General features: G+C 37.2%; 1 pseudogene; it reads right to left on the bottom strand.

The window, feature by feature from the left end:
• Positions 1-4,379: 4,379 nt before the first annotated feature.
• Positions 4,380-5,142, bottom strand: LOC119518621 (annotated as a pseudogene).
• Positions 5,143-5,842: the final 700 nt, after the last annotated feature.

Below are 5,842 nucleotides of genomic sequence, written 5' to 3'. Positions count from 1 at the left end.
CGCTTTACTGTGCATCAGAATCACCTGGGATGCAAATGCCTGGATCTATTCCCAGAAATATGTTTAAAAATTATTTTTACAAACAAAAACTTCCCCATCCCCCATTAATCTCTAATCTACTTTCTATCTCTGAATTTGCTATTTCTAGTCATCTCTTACAAGCGATGTTATGCAGTCTTTGTTCTTATGTGCCTTAGTTTCCACAGTGGAAACATTTAACATCCCCACCAAAAATGCATTAGCGTTCCAATTTCTTCACATCCTGGCCAACACTTGTTATTTTCCTTTTTTCTAATAAGAGCCATCCTCATGGGTGTGAAGTGGTTTCTCATTGTGGTTTTGATTTGCATTTCCTTAAGGGTTAATGATGTTCAGCATCTTTTCATGTGTTTATTGCTGATTTGGAGAAATGTCTATTCAAGTCCTTTGCTGAGTTTTTTTTCATTGGGTTGTTTGACTTTTTGCTGTTGCATTGTAAAACTTCTTTATATAGTCTGGATATTAAGTCCTTATCCAGTATATGGTTTGCAATTATTTTCTTCCATTCCATTTTTTCCACTTTCTTGATAATTTCCTTTGATGCATAAATGTTTTTAATTTTGATGAAATCCAAATTATCTATTGTTTCTTTCATTGCTCATGCTTTTTGGTATCATATCTAAGAGCCCATTGTGAAACTCAAGTCGTGAAGATTTGCCCTTATGTTACCTTCCAAGAGTTTTATATCTCTAGCTCTTTTATTTACATCCTTGATCCATTTTGAGTGGAATTTTTTATATTTTGCATGTGGATTTTCAGTTTACACAACACTATTTGTTGAAGACACTATTCTTTCCCCACTGCAAGAACTTAGCACCCTTGCCAAGAATCAATAGGCAAATAGATGTGAGGGTATATTTCTGTACATTCAATTCTGTTCCACTGTTCTATTTGTCTATTTTTATGCCGGTACCACACTATCATGATTACTGCAGCTTTGTTGTACAATCTGAAATGGAAGTGGAAGTCCTTCAATTTTTTTCTTTTTCAAATTGTTTTGGCTATCCAGGGCCTCTTGCAGTTCCATATAAATTCAAGGATCAGTTTTTCTCTGCAAAAATGGCTGCTGGATTTCATTGAGTTTGTATACTGCTTTGGGTAATATTGATGTGCTGGTTTGAATGTATTATGTCCTCCAGAAAAAGCCATATTCTTTGATGCAATCTTGTGGGGCAGACATATTAGTGGGGATTAAGTTGGAATGTTCGGATTAGGTTGTTTACATGGAAATGTGCTCCACCCAACTGTAGGTGATAACACTGATGAGACATTTCCATGGAGGCATGGCCCCACCAATTCAGGGTGGGCTTTGATCATTGGAACCATATAAATGAGCTGACAAACACAAGGAACTCAGTGCAGCTGAGAGTGACATTTTGAAGAGGAGCTACAGCCAAGAGGGACACTTTGAAGAATGCACAGAAGCTGAGAGAGTAGCTGCAGATGAGAGACAGTTTGAAGACAGTTGTTAAAAGCAGACTCTTGCTCCGGAGATGCTAAGAGAGGACAAATACCTCAAGTGCAACTAAGAGTGACATTTTTGAGAAACTGCAGCCTAGAGAGGAACATCCTGGGAGAAAGCCATTTTGAAACCAGAACTTTGGAGCAGATGCCAGCCACGTGACTTCCCAGCTAACAGAAGTTTTCCTGACACCATAGGCCATCCTCCAGTGAAGGTACCCGATTGCTGATGTGTTACCTTGGACACTTTATGGCCTTAAGACTGCAACTGTGTAACCAAATAAATCCCCTTTTATAAAAGCCAATCCATCTCTGCTGTTTTGCATTCTGGCAGCATTAGCAAACTAGAACAATTGACATCTTAGCAATATTAACTCTTTCAATCCACAGACATGGGATGTCTTGCCATTTATTTAGTTCTTTTAAATTTCTTTCAGCTGTATTTTGTAGTTTTCAGTTTTCAATTTATTCCCAGATATTTTATTTTTTAGATGCTACTGTGAATGGGATAGTTTCTTAATTTCCTTTTCAGATATTTCGTCGGTAGCATATAGGAACATAGTTGATTTTTGTGTGTTGATCTTGTGCCCTGGCACTTTGTTTATTAGCCCTAGTAGTTTTCTTGTGTATTCCTTTGATTTCCTTTGATATAAGATTAGGACATCAGTAAACAGAAGAAGTTTTACTTCTTCCTTCAAATTTGGATACCTTTTATTTCTTTATCATGCCTAATTTCTGTGGCTGGAACTTCTAGTATAACACTGAATAGCAGTAGTGAAAGTGGATATCCATCTCTTATTCCTGATCTTAAGGAGAAAGCTTTAAGTCCTCCACCACTGAGCATGATGTTAGCTGTGGGTTTTTCATAAATGGCCTTTTTTAATTAGAGAAACTATGGGTTTACAGAAAAATCATGCATCAAATACAGAGTTCCCATATACTACCCTATTATTAACACCTCACATTAGTGTGGTACATTTGTTACAATTAACGAAAGCACATTTTTATAACTGTCCTATTATTTATAGTCCATGGTTTAACTTAGGGTTCACTACATCAGGCAGTTCCATGGGAATTTTTTTTAAATTTTGTTCTAGTAAAATATATATAACCTAAAATTTTCCCTCTTAACCACATTCAAATATATCATTCAGTGTTGTTAATTATGTTCACAATGTTGCATTAATGGCCTTTATCATTTTGAGAAATTTCCCTCCTCTTCCTATTCTGAGTGTTTTTATCAAGAAATGGTGTTGGATTTTGTCAAATGTCTCTTCTGCATCTATTGAGAGAATCATGTAGTTTATTCCCTTCATTCTACTTACGTAATGTATTACATTGATTGATTTTCTCATGTTGAACTACCCTTGCATTCCTGAGATAAATTCCACTTAGTTGTGCTGTTAGATTTGGTTTGCTTGTATTTTGTTAAGGACTTTTGCATCTATATTCATAAGGTGTGGGGGTTTGGAGCTGTGTGTATCCCAGAAAAAAACATGTTCTTAAACTTAATCAATTTCTTTGTATGTGAACTCTTTCTAAGTAGGAGTTTTTGATGAAGTTACTTCAGTTAAGATGTGACCCACCTCAAGTAGGATGGGTCTTAATTCTATTGCTGGAGTCCTTTATAAGTGGATTGAAATTCAGACAGACAGCGAGCCAAGAAGCTGAAGGTCAATGGAACCTGGAAGACAAGAGAGAGGCCAGGAGAAGCCACCACACTCATTGCCTTGTGACAGAGAAGCCCAGAACCAAGGATCACCAGCAGCCAGCACCACAATACCTGTCTTTGGGAAGAAAGCATCACCTTGATGATGCCTGAATTTGGACTTTTTCCTAGCCTCAAAACCATGAGCTAATAAATTTCCATTGTTTAGGCCAACCCATTGCATGGTGTTTGCCTGAGCAGCCAAGGAAACGAAAACATAAGAGAAATTGGTTTGTAATTGTCTTTTCTTGTGATGTCTTTAACAGATTTTGGTATCAGAGTAATATTGGCCTCATAGAGTGAGTTAGGAAGTATTTCCCCCTTCTTGATTTCTTTGGAAGAGTTTGAGAAGGATTGATGTCAATTCTTCTTTAAATGTTTGGTGGAATTCATCAGTGAAGCCATCTGGTCTTGGACTTTTCTTTGGTGGAAGGTTTTTGATTATTGATTTAATCTCTGACCTTTTTATAGGTTTGTTGATGCTTCCCATTTCTTCTTCAGTCAATTTAGATAATTTGTGTATTTCTAGGAATTTTCCTATTTCTTCTAGTTTATCTAATTTGTTGACATACAATTGTTCATATTATTCTCTTATAATCCTTTTTATTTGTTTAAGGACTGTGGTAATATCACCATTTTCTTTTCTGATTTTAGTCATTTGCTTCTTTTTCTTTCTGAATCTAGCTAAAGGTTTGACAATTTTATTGATTTTTTTTGTTTTGTTTACTCTCTAAATTTTCTATTCTTAATTTCATTTATCTGTGCTAATTGTAATGATTTCCTTTCCTCTGCTGACTTTTGGGTTTATTTTGTTCATCTCTTTCTAGTTCCTCAAGATATGAAATTAGGTTATTAATTCAAGATTTTCCTTCTTTTTTTTTTTGATAAAAACCATACATCCTTTTTATTGTTAAGTCATAAAGAGGTATCCAAATTAAAAGCAAAAAATTACAGGGTAAGACTTAACATAACACTACATGCGTCAAAGGAAGTGAAAATGGGCCTACGTGCAGGGCAATATGAATTAATGAACATGGGAAGGATAAGGATGCGGAGAACAGTGAGCATATGCTGAAGATACTAGGGGAGAGGATCTGGTGAAAAATTTGATCTTAGACAAGCACCTAGGTAAAGAAATAATGGGATAAGATTTCTAAACCCCACTATGTGCTTAAGAGTCATCCTCACCATTGGTGCTGTCTCTGTCATCCTCTCCTTCCTCTGCCTCTTTTTCGTCATTCTTGATCAACTCTAGCTCCTTGTTTGTTCTATTCAATTTTTTCCAGGCTTTCCAGTAGAGAATCCACTTTTTGTTTTATCTGGGTCAACTTCTTCTTAATGGTCTGAAGATCATCTCCTTTCAACTTTCCAGGCTTAGAAGAAGAGCCCCACTGTCCACTCTTGGAATTGGAGCCACTTTTGCCTCTGTGACATGTTTCCTGATACACACTGGCGTTTTGAGGGCACTACAGCCTGAGCAACAGGAGGAGGAGGAACCCTTGCTGGGTCGCTGTACATCCTGTCATAATAATCCTGTTGAAAGTCACAGTCCAAGTCAAAGGAAGAACTGAGTAAAGGGACAGAGAAAGGTGTTCTGGTACCGATCCATACATCTCTGCTGCAGATCGTTTCACACCTGCTTTTCCTTGGTTCACTTTTGGCTCTGCAGCCAGATTAATATCTAAAACCTGGCCAGCAATCATTCTGCCATCTTCTCCTGCTACAGCAGCCTGGGCATTTCTCTAGTTAACATACTGAACGAAGGCAAAGCACTTATGAACAGAGCAACCCACAATTCTGCCATACTTCGAGAAGACTGCCTCCACATCAGACTTCTTCACCACCAGAGTATTGAGATTCCCAATGACTACATGGGAGTTCACGGAGCCGGGATCTGTCTTGTTGGTAACATTGCTTGCCACGGTGTTTGATGATAAGGTTCGTCACAAAATCAAAAAATGTAGCTGAAGATCAAAAAAATCTCACAGGAGAGGGGAGGGAGAAGGGAATCGAATCTGAATCTCCCACTCCCAGGTTCCACGCGAAGAAGCCGACTGCTACTCAAGGTCAGCAGTGCAGACACAACCGCTCCCTCTGTCTTCACAAAATGGCCTCTTTCTGTTTTAATATACACATTCAAAGCTATAAATCTTCCTCTGAGCCCTGCCTTTGCTGCATCCTATAAGTTTGGTATGTTGTGTCTTCATTTTCATTTGTTTCTAAGTATTTTCTAATTTTCCTTGTAATTTCTTCTTTAACCCAGTGGTTGTTTTAAAGTATGTTGTTCCATTTCCACATACCTGTAAAATTTCCTTCTGTTATTGACTTCTAGCTTCATTCCATTGTCATTGGAGAAGTTACCTAGTATGATTTCAATATTTTTAAATTTATTGAGATTTCTCTTGTGCCCTAATATAGTCTATCCTGGAGAATGATCACTGTACACTTGAAAAAGGACATGTATTCTACTGCTGTTGGGAGAAGTGTTCTGTATGTGTCAGTTACATCTAGTTGGTTTATAATGCTGTTTAGGTCCTCTATTTCTTTGTTGATATTCTGTCTAGATAGTCTATCCAGTATTGAAAATGATGTACTGAAATATCCAACTATCATTGTAGAATTGCCTATTTCTCC

The sequence above is a fragment of the Choloepus didactylus genome, chromosome 2 (assembly GCF_015220235.1).
Source record: "Choloepus didactylus isolate mChoDid1 chromosome 2, mChoDid1.pri, whole genome shotgun sequence".
NCBI classification, from domain to species: Eukaryota; Metazoa; Chordata; class Mammalia; order Pilosa; family Megalonychidae; genus Choloepus; species Choloepus didactylus.
Note: the sequence above shows the minus strand (reverse complement) of the source record. Positions and strands in the feature narration are given on the sequence as shown.